Source organism: Capra hircus, assembly GCF_001704415.2.
Source record: "Capra hircus breed San Clemente chromosome X unlocalized genomic scaffold, ASM170441v1, whole genome shotgun sequence".
NCBI lineage: Eukaryota > Metazoa > Chordata > Mammalia > Artiodactyla > Bovidae > Capra > Capra hircus.
In genome coordinates this window covers 1742280-1761222 of record NW_017189516.1, presented here as the reverse complement: position 1 = coordinate 1761222, position 18943 = coordinate 1742280, and the positions used below count along the sequence as shown (strand labels likewise).

Here is an 18943-nt window from a genome sequence, read left to right as displayed (position 1 = left end):
CAGCCCCCAATATTAGGAGAAAGTTACAAAAGATAGAGAGGTTGGGTGAACAGTCCCTGCAAGATCTAGTGAGGGCAGCAGAGAGAGTTTTCAATCATAGAGAGACCCCAGAGGAGAGAGAGGATCTCATTAGAAGGGAAGAAAGAGAATTTAGAGCTGAAGAAAACCGTAAGAACCAAAAAGAGCTGGCTCAGATACTTTTCACTGGAATTGAAAACAAAAATAGGTTCCAAAAAGGGAAAAAGCTAGACTCAAAGACTGAGGAAAAACCTGCAAGGTGCAAGCTTGAAAAAAAACAATGTGCGTTTTGTAAGGAGATTGGACATTGGAAAGATAAATGCCCCAAGAAAAACCTAAAAGAGGGGTCCAAAAATCCCAAGAATGAGACTCCCTCTCCTAACAGTCATATCCTCTATGCGGGTGAGGATAGTGACTAGGGGGGTCAGGGCTCGATGCCCCTCCCCGAGTCCTGGGTAACTATAAATGTGGAGGGGAAACCGGTTGGCTTCATGGTGGATACGGGAGCTCAATACTCAGTCTTAAACCAAAGAGATGGACCCATGTCTAAGAAAAGTAGCTGGGTGCAGGGAGCAACCAGGACTAAGCGATATGGATGGACTACAAAACAGCATGTGAACTTGGGGACCCACCAAGTGACCCATTCCTTTCTGGTGATACCTGAGTGTCCAGCGCCCTTGCTGGGAAGAGATTTACTGTCAAAAGTAAATGCCCAAATTCATTTCGACCATGGGCAAGTGTCAGTTTTAGATGGAACCGGGCATCCTCTTCAGGTCTTGTCTCTGGCATTAAAGGATGAATACAGACTGTACTTGCCAGAGGCCCCAGCGACAATAAGTCCCGAAGTACAGCCATGGGTTCAGAGATACCCTCAGGCCTGGGCTGAAACAGCAGGAATGGGACTGGCCAAACAGAGGCCCCCTATTATTGTGGAACTGAAAGCCAGTGCCACACCGGTGAGAGTGCGGCAGTATCCCATGAGTCAAGAGGCTCGGCAAGGAATTACTCCTCACATACAACACCTCATAGACGCTGGGGTCTTGAGAAAGTGCTGGTCCCCATGGAACACTCCCCTGCTTTCCGTAAAGAAGCTTGGGGGAACTGATTTTAGACCGGTTCAAGACCTGTGAGAAGTCAACAAACGGGTGAGTGATATTCATCCTACAGTTCCTAACCCTTATACATTGCTAAGAAGCTTGCCACCAAGCTACGTTTGGTATAGTGTTTTAGATTTAAAAGATGCCTTTTTCAGTCTGCCTCTTGCCCTTGCAAGCCAAGAGATCTTCGCCTTTGAATGGCAGGAAGACAGTGGTCAGACTCCTGTGCAGCTGACGTGGACTCGCTTACCACAGGGTTTCAAAAACTCACCCACGTTGTTTAATGAGGCCTTGGATGAAGACCTCCATGAGTATCGGGTTGAACACACTACCATTGTTTTATTACAATATGTTGATGACCTTATGCTGGCAGCGACTACGGAAAAAGAGTGCCAAGAGGCAACAGGTGAGCTTCTCCAAACCTTGGGGACTTTAGGTTACAGGGCCAGTGCCAAAAAGGCCCAGATTGCCAAGCAAGAGGTTATATACCTCGGTTATAAGATAAAACAGGGCCAGAGGTGGCTAATACAGGCTATGAAAGAAACCATCCTCCAGATCCCTGAGCCGGCCAACCCTAGACAAGTGAGAGAATTTCTGGGAACTGTGGGGTATTGCCGATTATGAATCTTGGGGTTTGCAGAAAAGGCCAGGCCCCTGTATGAAGGGATCAAAGAAAACAAAGACTGGAAATGGACTGAGTCAATGAAAATGGCCTTTCAGGAGCTCAGGCGTGCCTTGCTGGAAGCTCCTGCCCTTGCCCTTCCTGACCCATCTAAGCCTTTCCAATTATTTTTAGATGAAAGGCGAGGGATAGGAAAAGGGGTACTAACACAGAAGTGGGGACCTTGGAAGCGTCCCATAGCTTACCTTTCCAAGAAATTGGACCCAGTGGCAGCCAGATGGCCACCTTGCCTCTGAATCATCGCGGCCACAGTGCTCCTAGTCCATGATGCTGATAAACTGACTTATGGACAGAGACTCTTGGTCTACACTCCTCATGCTATAGAGAGAGTTCAGAAACAACCCCTGGGTAAATGGATTTCCAATGCCCGCTTGACACACTACCAGGCCCTGCTACTTGACACCTCACGGATTCATTTTCAAACGCCCTGCACTCTAAACCCGGCTACTCTTTTGCCCAATCCGTAGGGGGATAGCCCCCTCCACAACTGTGATGAGATACTGGCCGGGGTAACGGCAATACAGAAGGACTTAACAGATACGCCACTGGATAACAGTGAGCTAATATGGTTTACAGATGGAAGCAGTTATGTAAAAGATGGACAGAGACGGGCGGGGGCCACAGTGGTAGATGATTCTGGATGGACGATATGGGTGGAGACTCTTTCCCCAGACACCTCAGCACAAAGAGCAGAGTTAATTGCCCTGATTCAAGCATTAGAGAGAGCTAAAGGAAAAAGAACAACTATTTTTACTGACAGTCGCTATGCTTTTGGCACGGTACATATCCAGGGCCCGATATATCAGGAACGGGGGTTTTTGATAGCTGAAGGAAAAGAGATTAAAAACTTGCCAGAAATCCGTCGACTTCTGGAGGCTGTGCAGTTGCCTCATGCTCTGTCAATAGTACATGTACCTGGACATCAAAAAGGGGACAGCCCCACAGCACGAGGAAATCGTGCTGCAGATCTGGTGGCTCGAAAAGCAGCTAATGAAGATTTCATCACTCCGGTGTTGGTGATCGGACTTCCACCCCCAGGTATGGGAACTTTGCCCCAACCCCTGAGTATTCATCCACAGACCTTGCCTGGATCCAGGAACATCCCTACCTCCAACAAGGAGAGGATGGATGGTACCGAGACTCTGATAGTTACTTGATACTCCCTGCTCAGTTGGGACGGCAACTGTGTGAGCATCTACACTCGTCTACTCATCTGGGAGAGAAAAAGACTCTGATGCTTTTTCAAACTGCGCGCCTGCGATTCCCCCAGCACCAAACAACTATGAAGAACATAGTACATGTTTGTAAGGCATGTCAACAGATGAGGCCAGGAAAGAGGCAACACGCAGGACTGAGGTATCGGGGAGAAGGGCCAGGGCAGTACTGGGAAATAGATTTCACTGAGGTAAGGCCAGGCAAGTATGGTTACCGGTACTTGTTAGTGTTGGTAGATACCTTCTCAGGGTGGGTAGAAGCTTTTCCTACTAAGGGAGAAACTGCAATGGTAGTGGCTAAAAAGATTTTAGAAGAAATAGTTCCCAGGTTTGGCCTGCCAGTGACTATTGGTTCTGATAATGGACCTGCTTTTGTGAGCCAAATAGTTCAGAACCTTGCCTGGGCTCTAGGGACCAAATGGAAATTACATTGTGAATACAGCCCAGTGAGCTCGGGGCAAGTTGAAAGAATGAATCAGACCCTAAAAGAAACTTTAACTCAATTGGCTATAGAGACTGGTGGGGACTGGGTGACTCTCCTTCCCTTTGCCCTCTTTCGTGCACATAATGCTCCTTATCAGCTTAATCTGACCCCATTTGAAATTCTGTATGGGTGACCTCCCCCTGTATGTCCAATATTTGAAGGAAAGAAACTTCCACCTCCTACTTTGGGGCAATTCCAGGAGGCTTTGATGGCTTTGGGCAAAGAGCATTCTCGCGTCTGGAAACTGCTCCAGAAAATACATGAGGGTCAAAACAAGGGGACTATCCCCTCACATAACATTGGCCCTGGAGATTGGGTGTGGGTCAAAAGGCACCACACCAAGGCACTAGAACCTAAATGGAAGGGTCCTTATGTTGTTGTTCTTACCACCCCAACTGCCCTAAAGGTCGACGGTATCGGGCCTTGGGTGCATTGCAACCACATACGCCCAGCCACTTCAGCAGAGCAGGAAGACGCTAAAAAAGAATGGGAAGCATCTCTGCACCCATCCAACCCCCTGAGGCTGAAGCTTCTGTGTCGTCGACAGGACCAAGGCAACTCGTATGGACCATCTTATGGATGACCATGTTACTCTGCTTCGAAGCTGCCAGCGTGAACCTGCGCCAATCCATCAAAATCACCTGGAAACTGAAAAATGGACTAACATGTGAGATGCTTAACTCCACCACCACAATACATCCACCAAATACTTGGTGGCCAGACTTATACTTTGACCTTAAGCCAGTGGTAAATGTACCTTGGAAAGGGGGCTACCTCCAGAATCATGCATTCTGGGCATGTCCAGGTGCACCCAGGCACAACTGGAAGATCTGCAGGAGGATACAGGACTCTTATTGTAAATCTTGGGACTGTGTCAAAAAAAGAATTTTGTGTTATGGTGGCTGTGATACCAAAGATACTGTATCGACCAGAAGAAGCTGTATATGATTATCGGGCCCACAAATTGACTCTTAATCAACAAGAAAGAGCTTATAAAGTTAAGAGAGAGCACATTACTGCCATAACCATAGCAACTATGTTTGGTCTGGGAATAGCCGGGGCCGGAACTGGAATAACAGCTTTGTCCATGCAAAGTCAAGGATTTAACTCTTTAAGAGCAGCCATAGATGAAGACATCACTCGTATAGAACAGTCTATTAGTCATTTAGAGTCATCTTTAACTTCCCTGTCTGAAGTAGTTTTGAAAAATAGAAGAGGGCTAGATCTGCTATTTCTGCAACAGGGGGCACTTTGTGCCGCCCTAGGAGAAGAATGTTGTTTTTATGCAGACCATACTGGAATAGTTAGGGAATCCATGGCCAAAGTGAGAGAGGGGCTAGCCCAGTGTAAATGAGAGCGTGAGGCTCTACAGGGATGGTTTGAGTCCTGGTTTCAACAATCCCCCTGGCTGACTACTTTAATCTCTACCCTGCTAGGACCCCTGATAATCCTTCTAATAATGCTTACGTTTGGCCCGTGTATTATCAATAGACTTGTAGCCTTTGTAAAAGAGTGCATTAACACAGTACAACTGTTCGTGCTTCGGCAGCAATATCAAACAGTATCTCAGGACCCAGAGGAGGATTCCTCTGTATGATCTGAGAACAGAGGGGGAATGTTAGGCAGGGTGGTCGGCTCAATGAGGTGCATAACAGCACCGGGGACCTGAGTCATGTTTCCTGTTTTCTTGAACATTCCTTAAGCAAACAAGGAAAGATTTCTATATGCGATAGCATAAGGAAGGCGTTGCATGAGCTCATTCTGCCTGTCCAATCAGGTATCGCCAAGTACCCTGTAACTGAGACAAAGAGCTGACTGTATATAAACCGCCATACTGCTTTGTTCGGGGCTCTCATCTGATTCCGCTGCGTCGGATGAGGCTTGAGCCCTAGCGCCCTAGAAATAAAAAATTCCCTTCTTGCCTTTGCATTACCATGGTGGACTTGTTCACTCTCTCGGTTGGTTTGGAGATACGGGCTCGGTGCATAACACATGATATATACAAAGAGCTTGGGGAAAAAAGCAAAAACAAATAAATAAACAAACAAACCAGAAAACTTTCTAAGCAAGAATACATTTCCTGGCAAAGTTGTCATTTAGAATGAAAAGAGTAATAAAGAGTTTTCCAGACAGACAAAAGCTAAAGCTAGTGGAGGTGATGGAATTCCAATTGAGCTATTTCAATTCCTGAAAAATGATGCTGTGAAAGGCCTGCACTCAATATGCCAGCAAATTTGGAAAACTCAGCTGTGGCCACAGGACTGGAAAAGGTCAGTTTTCATTCCAATTCCAAAGAAAGGCAATGCCAAAGAATGCTCGAACTACCCCACAGTAGCACTCATCTCACATGCTAGTAAAGTAATGCTCAAAATTCTCCAAGCCAGGCTTCAGCAGTACATGATCCATGAACTTCCAGATGTTCAAGCTGGTTTTAGAAAAGGCAGAGGAACCAGAGATCATATAGCCAACATCTGCTGGATCATGGAAAAAGCAAGAGAGTTCCAGCAAAACATCTATTTCTGCTTTATTGACTGTGCCAAAGCCTTTGACTGTGTGGATCACAATAAACTATGGAAAATTCTGAAAGAGATGGGAATACCAGACCACCTAACCTGCCTCTCGAGAAACCTATATGTAAGTCAGGAAGCAACAGATAGAACTGGACATGGAACAACAGACTGGTTCCAAATAAGAAAAGGAGTATGTCAAGGTTGTATATTGTCATTCTGCTTATTTATATGCAGATTTCATCATGAGAAACTGCCGGGGGCCAGGGTGAGGAACTCCACCCATGGCAAAGGTCATGAGGAAGGAGGCTTGGCATACGCAAAGGCGTGATCAAGCCTTGGGAAACCCCCTGTTCCCGAGCATCTAACCCCAAAACCAGAGTCTGTTCTATGCTCTCACCTACACCTCTGACTTTACGGCGGGCTCTCCCCCATAACCATTTCTCTCAGAGAAGGAGTAAACGAGCAGCTCCAAGTCAATAAAAATTCCTGGGCGTGACAAGAGTGTTTCAGCTTACGGACTCCTCTGAAGGTTATCTAGCCCACCTGTATAGGTTATTCCGGCCACATGTGATTGTTTACAGCCTCCCAACCTGAGAGGCATGAGATGTTTTAGACTTACTAAAGGCAAATTCTTTTGGGGAATTAGAAATTATTAGTATAGTGGGTTGGTTAGGAATTATATTGGTGAAGGGTTTTTCATTTGTTGTGTCAATAATTGCTGCTAATTCCCTGCTCTGGGTGGGGCAAGGATGTCTCAGGTCAAACCTCTCTATTGACAGACTAGCTTGTGTGACAGGATTATCCATACTCCTGCCACTATGCACATGATTGTTTACTACCTCTCAACCATAAACAGCACAGAGAGTTTTGGAGTATTTTGAAAGTCTTAATTAGCATAGGGCTTTTTTCTTCTTGTTGAGTCAATGATTGCCGCCAGGCCTCCATATCCTTAGGCACCTGGAAATATATTAATCAATGTATTTGGAATATAGAAAAGGAAACATAGTAGTTTTTAAGGTTAGCAATACTAGTCTTTTTGAGTTAATGAATTTTCTCTTTTGTAATAGATCACTGTACTTTGTTATAAATCACTGTGTCCTTGCTATGTAAAAATGTAACTTTATCACTATCTTAAGACTAAATAGATCTTAAGGGGAGCATTGGTGAAAGGCTTTTCATTTGTTGGGCTGATGTTTGCTGCTAAATTTCCATATTCCCTGCCCTTATAATGAATATAACTAGCATATAGGAGAAATAAGCATTAACCTTTAAGATTAATAATGTTAACCTTGGGTTAAATAAATGCCTTTCTTGATTGTAACTCACTACACCCTCACCCTATAGGAATGCAACTTTATTTGGAAGGTGGTGCCTGGTTTAAGAAAAAAAACACCCTTGGAAAAAATAAGTTTTTGGTTATCAGAAAGTATCATAAAATCCCTAAGACCTTTTTATGTTAAGCACGTGATTTTGATAAAGGTCAGGACTGCTGATCCCCACGTGATTCTGTATTCATCCCTATGTGTAACAAAAGGTATATAAGCAAAACCAAAAATAAAGAAATCGGATCAGTTTCTGGAAAGACTGATTCCCCCATGTCGTTCTTTCTTGCTCCTCGTTTTTCTGGCTGAATTCCCATCTGGAGCATGGATGCTATTCCATGTAATCCAAGTTATTCAGCCTCTTTTCTCCACTCGTTTCTAATCTCTCTATATATCTGTAATTAAATATGTATTTTTCCAAAGACGCCAACGCCATCCCCACCTTCGAATTCCCTGGATCCACTGGGGCTGGACCCCAGCAAGAAACACTGGGCTGTAAGAAGCACAGCTAGAATCAAGATTGCTGGGATAAATATCAATAACCTCAGGTATGCAGATGACACCACCCTTATGGCAGAGAGTGAAGAAGAACTAAAAAGCCACTTGATGAAAGTGAAAGAGGAGAGTGAAAAAGTTGGCTTAAAGTTCAACATTCAGAAAACAGATCATGGCATCCAGTCCTATCACTTCATAGCAAATAAATGGGGAAACAGTGGAAACAGTGGCTGACTTTATTTTTTGGGGCTCCAAAATCATTCCAGATGGTGATTGCAGCTATGAAATTAAATATGCTTACTCCTTGGAAGGAAAGTTATGACCAACCTAGACAGCATATTAAAAAGCAGAGACATTACTTTGCCAACAAAGGTCAGTCTAGTCAAGGCTATGGTTTTCCCAACGGTCATGTATGGATGTGAGAGTTGGACTGTGAAGAAAACTGAGCCCCGAAGAATTGATACTTTTGAACTGTGGTGTTGGAGAAGACTTTTGAGAGTCCCTTGGACTGCAAGGAGATCCAACCAGTCCATTCTAAAAGAGATCAGTCCTGGGTGTTCTTTGGAAGAAATGATGCTATAGCTGAAACTCCAGTACTTTGGCTATCTCATCCGAAGAGTTGACTCATTGGAAAAATCTTTGATTCTGGGAGGGATTGAGGACAGGAAGAGAAGGGGATGACAGAGGATGAGATGGCTGGATGGCATCACTGACTCGATGGATGTGAGTTTGAGTGAACTCAGGGAGTTGGTGATGGACAAGGAGGCCTGATGTGCTGCAATTCATGGGTTCGCAAAGAGTCGGACACAGCTGAGTGACTGAACTGAACTGCACTAAACAGTCAGGACCCTGCCCCTAGTAGGCAACGCTGCTCCACCTAGGCTATTAATAAAATACTTTAATGCCCCTAACAGGGTCAAATAAACCACTCTTTTGTCACTACTTCTGTTATTACCTAAAATGAAATGCTTACCAGGGAGACACCCTAACCTGCTCTTAAGGAGGACTGGGGGAAGAAATCAGTGACTTACAATCCCTTAGAGTTAGAGTACAAAGCTTATGACTGTTTCACTGTTTATCAGTCTCAGGGTACAGGCTTGGATTGTTTTACATCATGATATCTATTCCCATCCACAGTGGCAAAATAGCAATGAGTTACAAACCCCTTAATTCTACCCAGCACTGGTCACGCTGGAGACCTTGGGGAAGCCAAAACTCCAGTCAAGTGGTCCCAGGAGGTCATCATGCCTTGACCTGCCTGGGGATCTGGTCCTTGAAATGTTGTCATGCCTTAACCTGCTCGTGGATCCGCCAGTCCCGAGGGTCCCAGGAGGTCATCATGCCTTGACCTGCCCTGGCACCCAATTCTCAGGAAGGCAGTCATGCCTCGACCTGCCTGGGGATTCAGTCTCTAGGAAGCTGTTATGTCTCAGCTTGCCTGGGGATCTACACCCTGACCCGGGGATGTCTGGCTCTCAGGTTGCAACAGTACTGGGTAGAATAAGCTTCATAAAGACTCACCCCTAAGGAAGTCCACCCTTGGATACAGAAGGAAGCCTATTACTTGTCGGACTGTGCCCAGTCTCAGCAATAACTCAGGAGCCCAATGAGAACCCTGTTGCCTTTCCAGAAAGGCTAAAAGAAGCCCTCCAAAAGTTTACCAATCTGGACTTAGACTCTTATGAGAGACAGGTGATTTTAAAGGACAAATCCCTGTCCCAATGTGCATCAGATATCAGAATTTAGTTACGTCTACAGCAGAAGGACCTTGCTGCTTCTTTAGATGAGATGATCCAGACAGTCACCAATGCCTTTTATAACAGAACAGGAGAAGGAGGCCAAGGCCCAGGAGAGGGATAGAAGGAAAGAGACAAGGCATGCCCAGATGTTGGCTGCCCTCCATAGAAGCCCTATGGCACACCTTGATTCCTTGAAGGACAAGGCACAAGGCAAATGCCTAATCTGTAGACAGGCAGAGTATTGGGCCAAAGAGTGTCCAAACCACGATAAGTCTCCTAGAACGACTTGCCACAAATGCCATCAACTGGGACTTTGGGTGTCACTCTGCCCTCGGGACCCAAGAGCCTCAAGGTCAAGCACCAAGCCTCCCTTCATGATGGCTCAAGAGGACTGAAGTGGCCCGCTCCAGCCAGCCTGCCTGTCACAGATAACCATCATGGGGCTGGAGCCAAGGGTCCAACTGGATATGCCAGGTAGGTCTGAGAATTTCTTGGTTGACACAGGGGCTACCTACCCTGTCTTGATCTCCTACTCTGGAGCCTTCTCCTCCCAAACCTGTACCATTTTGGGAGCTACAGAAAAAGTAACTACTAAAATATTCACCTGAGCACTTCTTTGTTGCCGGGATGGACAAATATTTTCCCACCCATTTCTGGTGGTCCTTGAGTGTCCTACTCCCTTATTGGGAAGAGATATACTAACTAACCCAGAAATGCACAAGGAAACCAAGCAGCTAATCAGGCAGCTAAAAGAGCAGCATTACAGAACCATGATGCTGTACTGATGCTACTTATGATTGTTTTCATGCATTATAAATTTTCTAACCTGTTTGTCTCTGCTCAGGTCAACAAGCTACATGTGGTATCAGTTCAACAAAGATACAAAACTACAGCCAACCAGGAAAAATATCACTCACCCTTAGATGAACACTGCTATGCGGACTCTGAGGCCTGAGACTAGAAAGAGGGGAAGGCCCAATACCCTTTGCCATCCCAATTCAGCAGGAAGTAGCCAGAAAGACCTCAATGCCCCTGTTCCCAAAGAATTAGGCCTCCCATCTCTTGAGGGGGGGATGTTAGGTAGTTAGAATAGGGAAAAGGAGTCCAAAATTGCAGTGACCAGAAGACAAGGAAGATAAAATCCCAAGAAAATAGAACAAAGGAAGGCCAAAGAAAGTTCCAAGGACCAGAGTGAGGACTTCAAGTAGAACAACACTCCTGGCTGAGCCCAATTAGCATAGGGCAGGCCCAGGGGGAAGAAAACATATAAAAGGAGGAGGCAAGCACTCTCTCTCTCCTGTGTGTGTACGCTCTTTCTCTCTCTCTCTTCTGTGGTGCATATGCTCGCTGTCTCTCTCTCTCTCTCTCTCTCTCTCTCTCTCTCTCACCCGTAGGGTATGCTCTTTCTCTCTCTTTCTCTCCCCTGCATATGTACATGCTCTCTCTCTCTCTCTCTCTCTCTCTCTCTCTCTCTCTCTCTCTCTCTCTCTCCCTTTTGCGTGCACTCTTTCTCTCTCCCTATCCACCCCCACTGCACGAGCATGCTGGTGCGCTCCTCCACACTCTTCTCTTCTTTGAGGATGGATTCTCCTGCTATCTTCTAAATAAAATAAAGCTGTAAAACTGATTTGTCTAAGAGCTATGACACGGTTTGTTCAAGACCCGAGAGCTGTGACATGCCAAGGGCTTTAATGTCTGTCACCCCAAATCATTGTTGTGACGAGACAAGAAGTGAATGAGAAACATACATTTGCCTGACATGAAAAAATGTGGTCCAACAGAGAAGGGAATGGCAAACCACTTCAGTATTCCTACCTTGAGAAACCCATGGAGAGTATGCAAAGGCAAAAAAATGGAAAACTGAAAGATGAACTCCCCAGGTTGGTAGGTGCCCAATATGCTACTGGAGATCAGTGGAGCTGACTGTGGCACAGATCATGAACTCCTTATTGCCAAATTCAGACTTAAGTTGAAGAAAGTAGGGAAAAACCATTAGATCATTCAGGTATGACCTAAATCAAATCCCTTATAATTATACAGTGGAAGTGAGAAATAAATTTCATGGACTAGATATGATAGACAGAATGCCTGAAGATCTATGGACTGAGGTTCATGACATTGTACAGGAGACAGAGATCAAGACCATCCCCACGAAAAACAAATGCAAAAAAGAAAATGGTTGTCTGAGGAGGCTTTACAAATAGCTGGGAAAAGAAGAGAAGCCAAAAGCAATGGAGAATTGGAAAGATATACCCATTTGAATGCAGAGTTCCAAAGAATAGCAAGGAGAGATAAGAAAGACTTCCTCAGTGATCAATGCAAAGAAATAGAGGAAAACAATAGAATGGGAAAGACTAGAGATCTCTTCAAGAAAATTAGAGATATCAAGGGAACATTTCATGCAAAGAAGGGTTTGATAAAGCACAGAAATGGAATGGACCTAACAGAGGCAGAAGATATTAAGAAGCGGTGGCAAGAATACACAGAGGAATGGTACAAAAAAGATCTTCACGACCCGGATAATCACGATGATGTGATCACTCACCTAGAGACAGACATCCTGGAATGTGAAGTCAAGTAGGCCTTAGAAAGCATCACTATGAACAAAGCTAGTGGAGGTGATGGAATTCCAGTTGAGCTATATCAAATCCTGAAAGATGATGCTGTGAAAGTGCTGCACTTAATATGCCAACAAGTTTGGAAAACTCAGCAGTGCCCACAGGACTGGAAATGTCAGTTTTCATTCAAATCCCAAGAAAGGCAATGCCAAATAATGCTCAACCTACCTGTATTGTTATGTGGGTTGTCTACCACTAGAGCAACTTAGGAAGCCTAAAGAAGTTGTTGTACGTATATACAGTGAAATACCACTCAGCCAGAAAATGGAACAAATTTGCATCTGTTATAGTGAGATGGATCAACCTAGAGACTCTTAAACTGAGTGAAGTACTTCAGAAAAAGAAAAAAAATACAGTATGTTTAGGTGGCAGTCGAGAGGAGCTACCCTGCGCTTGAGGCCAGGGACAGTGGCCGGGAGGAGCCAACCTCCGTCCAAGGCCAGGGGCAGTGGCAGGGAGGAGCAACCCCACGTTCAAGGAGTGGTGGCTTCCCGGGCACAGGAGGGCCTAGAGGAGCCATCACACACTGAAAGTCAGGAAGGGTAGTGGGAGGAGATACCCATCATCCAAGGTAAGGAGCAGTGGCTGCGCTTTGCAGGAGCAGCCGTGAAGAGATACCCCACATCCAAGGTAACAGTAACCCCAGTAAAATGGTAGGTGGTGCAAGAGGGCATCACAGGGCAGACAAACTGAAACCATACTCACAGAAATCTAGTCGATCTAATCACACTAGGACCACAGCCTTGTCTAACTCAATGAAACTAAGCCATGCCTGCAGCGCAACCCAAGACAGGCGGGTCATGGTGGAGAGGTCTGACAAAATGTGGTTCACTGGAGAAGGGAATGGCAAACCACTTCAGTATTCTTGCCTTGAGAACCCCATGAACAGTATGAAAAAGCAAAATGATAGGATACTGAAAGAGGTACTCCCCAGGTCAGTAGGTGCCCAATATGCTACTAGAGGTCAGTGGAGAAATAAATCCAGAAAGAATGAAGGGATGGAGCCAAAGCAAAAACAATACCCAGCTGTGGATGTGAATGGTGATAGAAGCAAGGTCCGATGCTGTAAAGAGCAATATAGCATAAGAACCTGGACGTCAGGTCCATGAATCAAGGCAAATTGGAAGTGGTCAAACAGGAGATGGCAAGAGTGAACATTCTAGGAATCAGCGAACTAAAATGGACTGGAATGGGTGAATTTAACACAGATGACCATTATATTTACTACTGCGGGCAGGAATCCCTCAGAAGAAATGGAGTAGCCATCATGGTCAACAAAAGATTGTGAAATGCAATCTCAAAAATGACATAATGATCTCTGTTTGATTCCGAGGCAAACCATTCAATATCACAGTAATCCAAGTCTATGCCTGAACAGTAACGCTGAAGAAGCTTAAGTTGAACGGTTCTATGAAGACCTACAAGACCTTTTAGAACTAACACCCCAAAAAAGATGTCTTTTTCATTTTAAGGAACTGGAATACAAAAGTAGGAAGTCAAGAAACACATGGAGTAACAGGTAAATTTGGCCTTGGAATGCAGAATGAAGCAGGGCAAAGACTAATAGAGTTTTGCCAAGAAAATGCACTGGTCATAGCAAACACCCTCTTCCAACAACACAAGAGAAGACTCTACACATGCATATCACCAGATGGTCAACACCGAAATCAGATTGATTCTATTCTTTGCAGCCAAAATGGAGAAGCTCTATACAGTCAACAACAACAAGACCAGGAGCTGACTGTGGCTCAGATCATGAACTCCTTATTACCAAATTCAGGCTCAAATTGAAGAAATTAGGGAAAACCGCTAGACCATTCAGGTATGACCTAAATAAAATCCCTTATGATTATACAATGGGACTGAGAAATAGATTTAAGGGCCTAGATCTGATAGATAGAGTGCCTGATGAACTATGGAATGAGGTTCATGACATTGTACAGGAGACAGTGATTAAGACAATCCCCATGGAAAAGAAATGCAAAAAAGCAAAATGGCTGTCTGGGGAATCCTTACTAATAACTGTGAAAAGAAGAGAGGCGAAAAGTGAAGGAGAAGAGGATAGATATAAGCATCTGAATGCAGAGTTCCAAAGAATAGCAAGAAGAGATAAGAAAGCCTTCTTCAGTGATCAATGCAAAGTAGTAGAGGAAAGCAACAGAATGGGAAAGACTAGAGATCTCTTTAAGAAAATTAGAGATATCAAGGGAATATTTCATACAAAGATGGTCTCGATAAAGGACAGAAATGATATGGACCTAAAAGAAGCAGAAGATAGTAAGAAGAGGTGGCAAACGTACATGGAAGAACTGTACAAAAAAGATCTTCAAGACCCAGATAATCATGATAATATAATCATTAATCTAGAGCCAGACATCTTGGAATGTGAGGTCCAGTGGGCCTTAGAAAGCATGACTACCAACAAAGCTAGTGGAGGTGATGGAATTCTAGTTGAGCTGTTTCAGATCCTGAGAGATGATGCTGTGAAAGAGTTGCACTTACAAATGTGGAAAACTCAGCAGTGGCCACAGGACTGGAAAAGGTCAGTTTCATTCCAATTCCAAAGAAAGGCAATGCCAAATAATGCTCAAACTACCGCACAATTGCACTCATCTCACATGCTAGTAAAGTAGTGCTCAAAATTCTCCAAGCCAGGCTTCAGCAATACGTAAACCGTGAACACCCTGATGTTGAAGCTGGTTTTAGAAAAGGCAGAGGAACCAGAGATCAAATTGCGAACATCCGCTGGGTCATGGAAAAAGCAAGAGAATTCCAGCAAAACATCTATTTCTGCTTTCTTGACTATGCCAAAGCCTTTGACTGTGTGGATCACAATAAACTGTGAACAATTCTGAAAGAGATGGGAATACCAGACCACCTGACCTGCCTCTTGAGAAATCTGTATGCAGGTCAGGAAGTAACAGTAAGAACTGGACATGGAATAACAGACTGGTTCCAAATAGGAAATGGAGTACATCAAGTCTGTATATTGTCACCCTGCTTATTTAACTTGTATGCAGAGTACATCATGAGAAACACTGGACTGGAAGAAACACAAGCTGGAATCAAGATTGGTGGGAGAAATATCAATCACCCCAGATATGCAGATGACACCACCCTTATGGCAGAAAGTGAAGAGGAACTAAAAAGCCTCTTGATGAAAGTGAAAGAGGAGAGGGAAAAAGTTGGCTTAAAGCTCAACATTCAGAAAATAAAGATCATCGCATCCAGTCCCATCACTTCATGTCAAATAAATGGAGAAACAGTGGAAACAGTGTCAGAGTTTATTTTTCGGGGCTCGAAAGTCACTGCAGATGGTGACTGCAGCCATGAAATTAAAAGACGCTTACTCCTTGGAAGAAAAGTTATGACCAACCTAGATAGTATATTCAAAATCAGAGACATTACTTTGCCGACTAAGGTCGTTCTAGTCAAGCCTTTGGTTTTTCCTGTGGTCACGTATGGATGTGAGAGTTGGACTATGAAGAATGGTGAGCACGGAAGAATTGATACTTTTGAACTGTGGTGTTGGAGAAGACTCTTGAGAGTCCCTTGGGCTGCAAGGAGATACAACCAGTCCATTCTGAAGGAAGATCAGCCCTGGGATTTCTTTGGAAGGAATGATACTAAAGCTGAAACTCTAGTACTTTGGCCGCCTCATGCGAAGAGTTTACTCATTGGAAAAGACTTTGATGCTGGGAGGGATTGGGGGCAGGAGGAGAAGGGGATGACCGAGGATAAGATGGCTGGATGGCATCACTGACTCGATGGATGGGAGTCTGAGTCAACTCCAGGAGTTGGTGATGAACAGGGAAGCCTGGCATGCTGCGATTCATGGGGTCACAAATAGTTCGACACGATTGAGTGACTGAACTGAACTGAACTGAACTGAAGCGATTATATGGAATCTAGAAATATTGTAGGGAAGGAATGGAGACCCAAATATAAAGGATGGTTTTGTGGATGCACTGAAGGAAGGAGAAAGTGGGATGAATTATTCAAGTAGAATTGGCATATACACACTACCCTGTGTAACGTATAAAGCTAGTGGGAAGCTGCTGTGTAACATAGAAAGCCCAGGCTGGTGTGATTGGGTTTGGGTGGGCAAGAGGTTCGAGAGGGAGGGGTATATATAAGTATATATAAATATATATATAAGTATGTGTGTGTGTGTATATATATATTTTATATATTTATATATATGTATGTATGTGTATATATATATATATATATATATGTATGTATGTATATGCCGGGAACCATCATGAGGAATCCTGCCCATGGCAAAGGTCATGAAGAAGGAAGCCTGACAAAATGTAAAGGCGGGGATCAGACTTCAGGAGTTCCCCGTGGAATTTCCTGAGCATCTAACCCCCAAATCAGAGTCTGCCTGCTTTACTATATTATGCTTTTCACCTTCTCTTCTGACATTAACAGGGGGCTGCCCCCACCAGCTTTTTTTAGGAAAAAGTTAGTTTAGAGCTTTTAGATAATAAGTCTCCTGGGCATAATAAGAGTGTTTCAATCCAAAAACCCCTCTGATGGCTCTCTAACTTGCCTTACCTGGAGTGTTACAACTACGCCTGTGATTGTTTGCAGCCCCCCAACTGTGAGAGGCATGGGAAGCCTAAAACATAAAGCCTTTCAAAGAGCTAAAAGTTATTAGAATAGTGCTGGTGTAAGATTTCATTATTGGGCCAATGCTTGTTGCTAAGTTCCCATATCTCTTACCCACTGTACACCTGGGAGGACATTTGTTAACATATTTAGAATGTAAGAATAAACAAGTGTAGCCTTGAAACTGACCACATCAGATTTTTGAGCTAATTGGTTCTTTCTTTGTTGTAACTTACTGCACCTTTGCTTCATGAAAATGTAACTTTGTTTGATACTTTCTGAGTCTGACATAGATTAGAAATATAAAGAAAAAAACACTTCAAGGGAAAATAAGTTTTCTGGTTGAGCAGCCTTTATCAAAAGAGGGTCTTAAAATGTTTCACAGGCCTCCAAGGCCAGAAGATAATGTACACAGCATCATTTGTGGGAAAGGTATAAAAGTTCTTTTAAAAAATAAAGTTATTGGGGCCTCGCTCACTGAAGCAGCTTGGTCTCCCCGTGTCTTCTTTATTTTCTGGCTGAATTCCCATCTGGGGTGTGGAGGCTCGCCATGTATACTTACTTGCCCTGGCTTCTAAGACCCATGCGAGAGGGAACCCAAGGCAGTGCACCCTCCACTATTCAAACGGGCGCCGGTGGCCTAATGTCGATGGTGCAAACCTCTTGTCTCGAGGTTTTATTAGTTCTCCATGTAAACCAAGTTATTCAGCCTCTTTTCTCCACTAATTTTCCTACTACACTATTCTTTCCTAATCTAATCTTATATTTCTAATTAAATAAATCTCTCTTCACCGACTCTGTCCACCCTTTGAATTCCCTGGATCCACCGGGGCTGGACCCTGGCAAGTATATATATAGTTATGACTGATTCATGATGTTTTTCAGCAGAAACCAACACAACTTTGTAAAGACATTATCCTCCAATTAAAAATTTAAAAAAATAATAAGAAAACTTTGAATTCTAGATGCTTATGCCTGTAGTAGAATTAAGACCTATATTTTAAAATTCAAAATAATATTGTGCTGTTTAAAAAAAAAATTAGGCAAATGGAAATACAACATACCAAAACTCATGGGATGAGACAAAAGCAGCTTTAAAAGGGAAGTTCAAAGTAAGAAATGACTTCTGCTGCTGCTAAGTCACTTCAGTCATGTCCAACTGTGTGCGACCCCATAGACGGCAACCCACCAGGCTCCTCCATCCCTTAGATTATCCAGGCAAGAACACTGGAGTGGGTTGCCATTTCCTTCTCCAATTCATGAAAGTGAAAAGTGAAAGTGAAGTCACTCAGTCGTGTCTGACTCTTAGCGACCCCACAGACTGCAGCTTATCAGGCTCCTCCATCCACAGGATTTTCCAGGCAAGAGTACTGGAGTGGGATGTCACTGCATGAAATTAAAAGAAAATTTGAAATAAAACCTAACTGTATACTTCGTAGAAGCAGAAAAAGAAGAACCAATTGCAAAATTAGTAGTAAGGAGTAACAAAATCGTAGTCCAAATCAGAGGTGAAAAAGGCAATAGAAAAAAAAATAAATAAAACTAAGAGCTAGTTTTTTGAAAGTTTAAACAAAACTGTCAGATCTTTAGCCAAATTCATCAATTATATATATATATAGGTTTCCCAGGTGGTGTTAGTGGTAAAGAACCCATCTGTCAATGCAGGAGATGTAAAAAAAAGTGGGTTCAATCCCTGGGTCAGGAAGATTCCCTGGAGGAGGGCAAGGCAACTCACTGCATTATTCTTGCCTGGAGAATTCCACGGATAAAAGAGCCTAGTCGTCTACAGTCCACGGGGTCACAAAAAGTCAGACATAGCTGAAGTGACTTGACATGCATGCACACATATTTATGTAGGTTGGTGAAAAAGTAACTGCAATTTTGGATTGTGAATTTTAAATCAATACAACTAGGTCAAACACATCTTTATTAATCAAATACAGTTTTGTGTTGATACATTACAGTCAACACATTTTTGCCAAAAAGAAATGTCTGTTTACTACTGTTCCATTAAAATCCATGCTTTGAGATTCAAATAACATTTGGAAAGCATTTTCTGCCTCTTGCAAGCATTTTCCCTGCAAAAAGTTGTCGAAGTGCTTGAAGAAGTGGTAGTCAGTTGGCAAGAGGTCAGGTGAATATGCTAG

At 43.7% G+C, this 18943-nt stretch overlaps 1 pseudogene; it reads left to right on the top strand.

Annotated features, from left to right (window-relative positions):
* The first annotated feature begins 533 nt into the window (after nucleotides 1-533).
* On the top strand, nucleotides 534-1457 carry LOC108634318 (annotated as a pseudogene).
* The last annotated feature ends 17486 nt before the right edge of the window (nucleotides 1458-18943 follow it).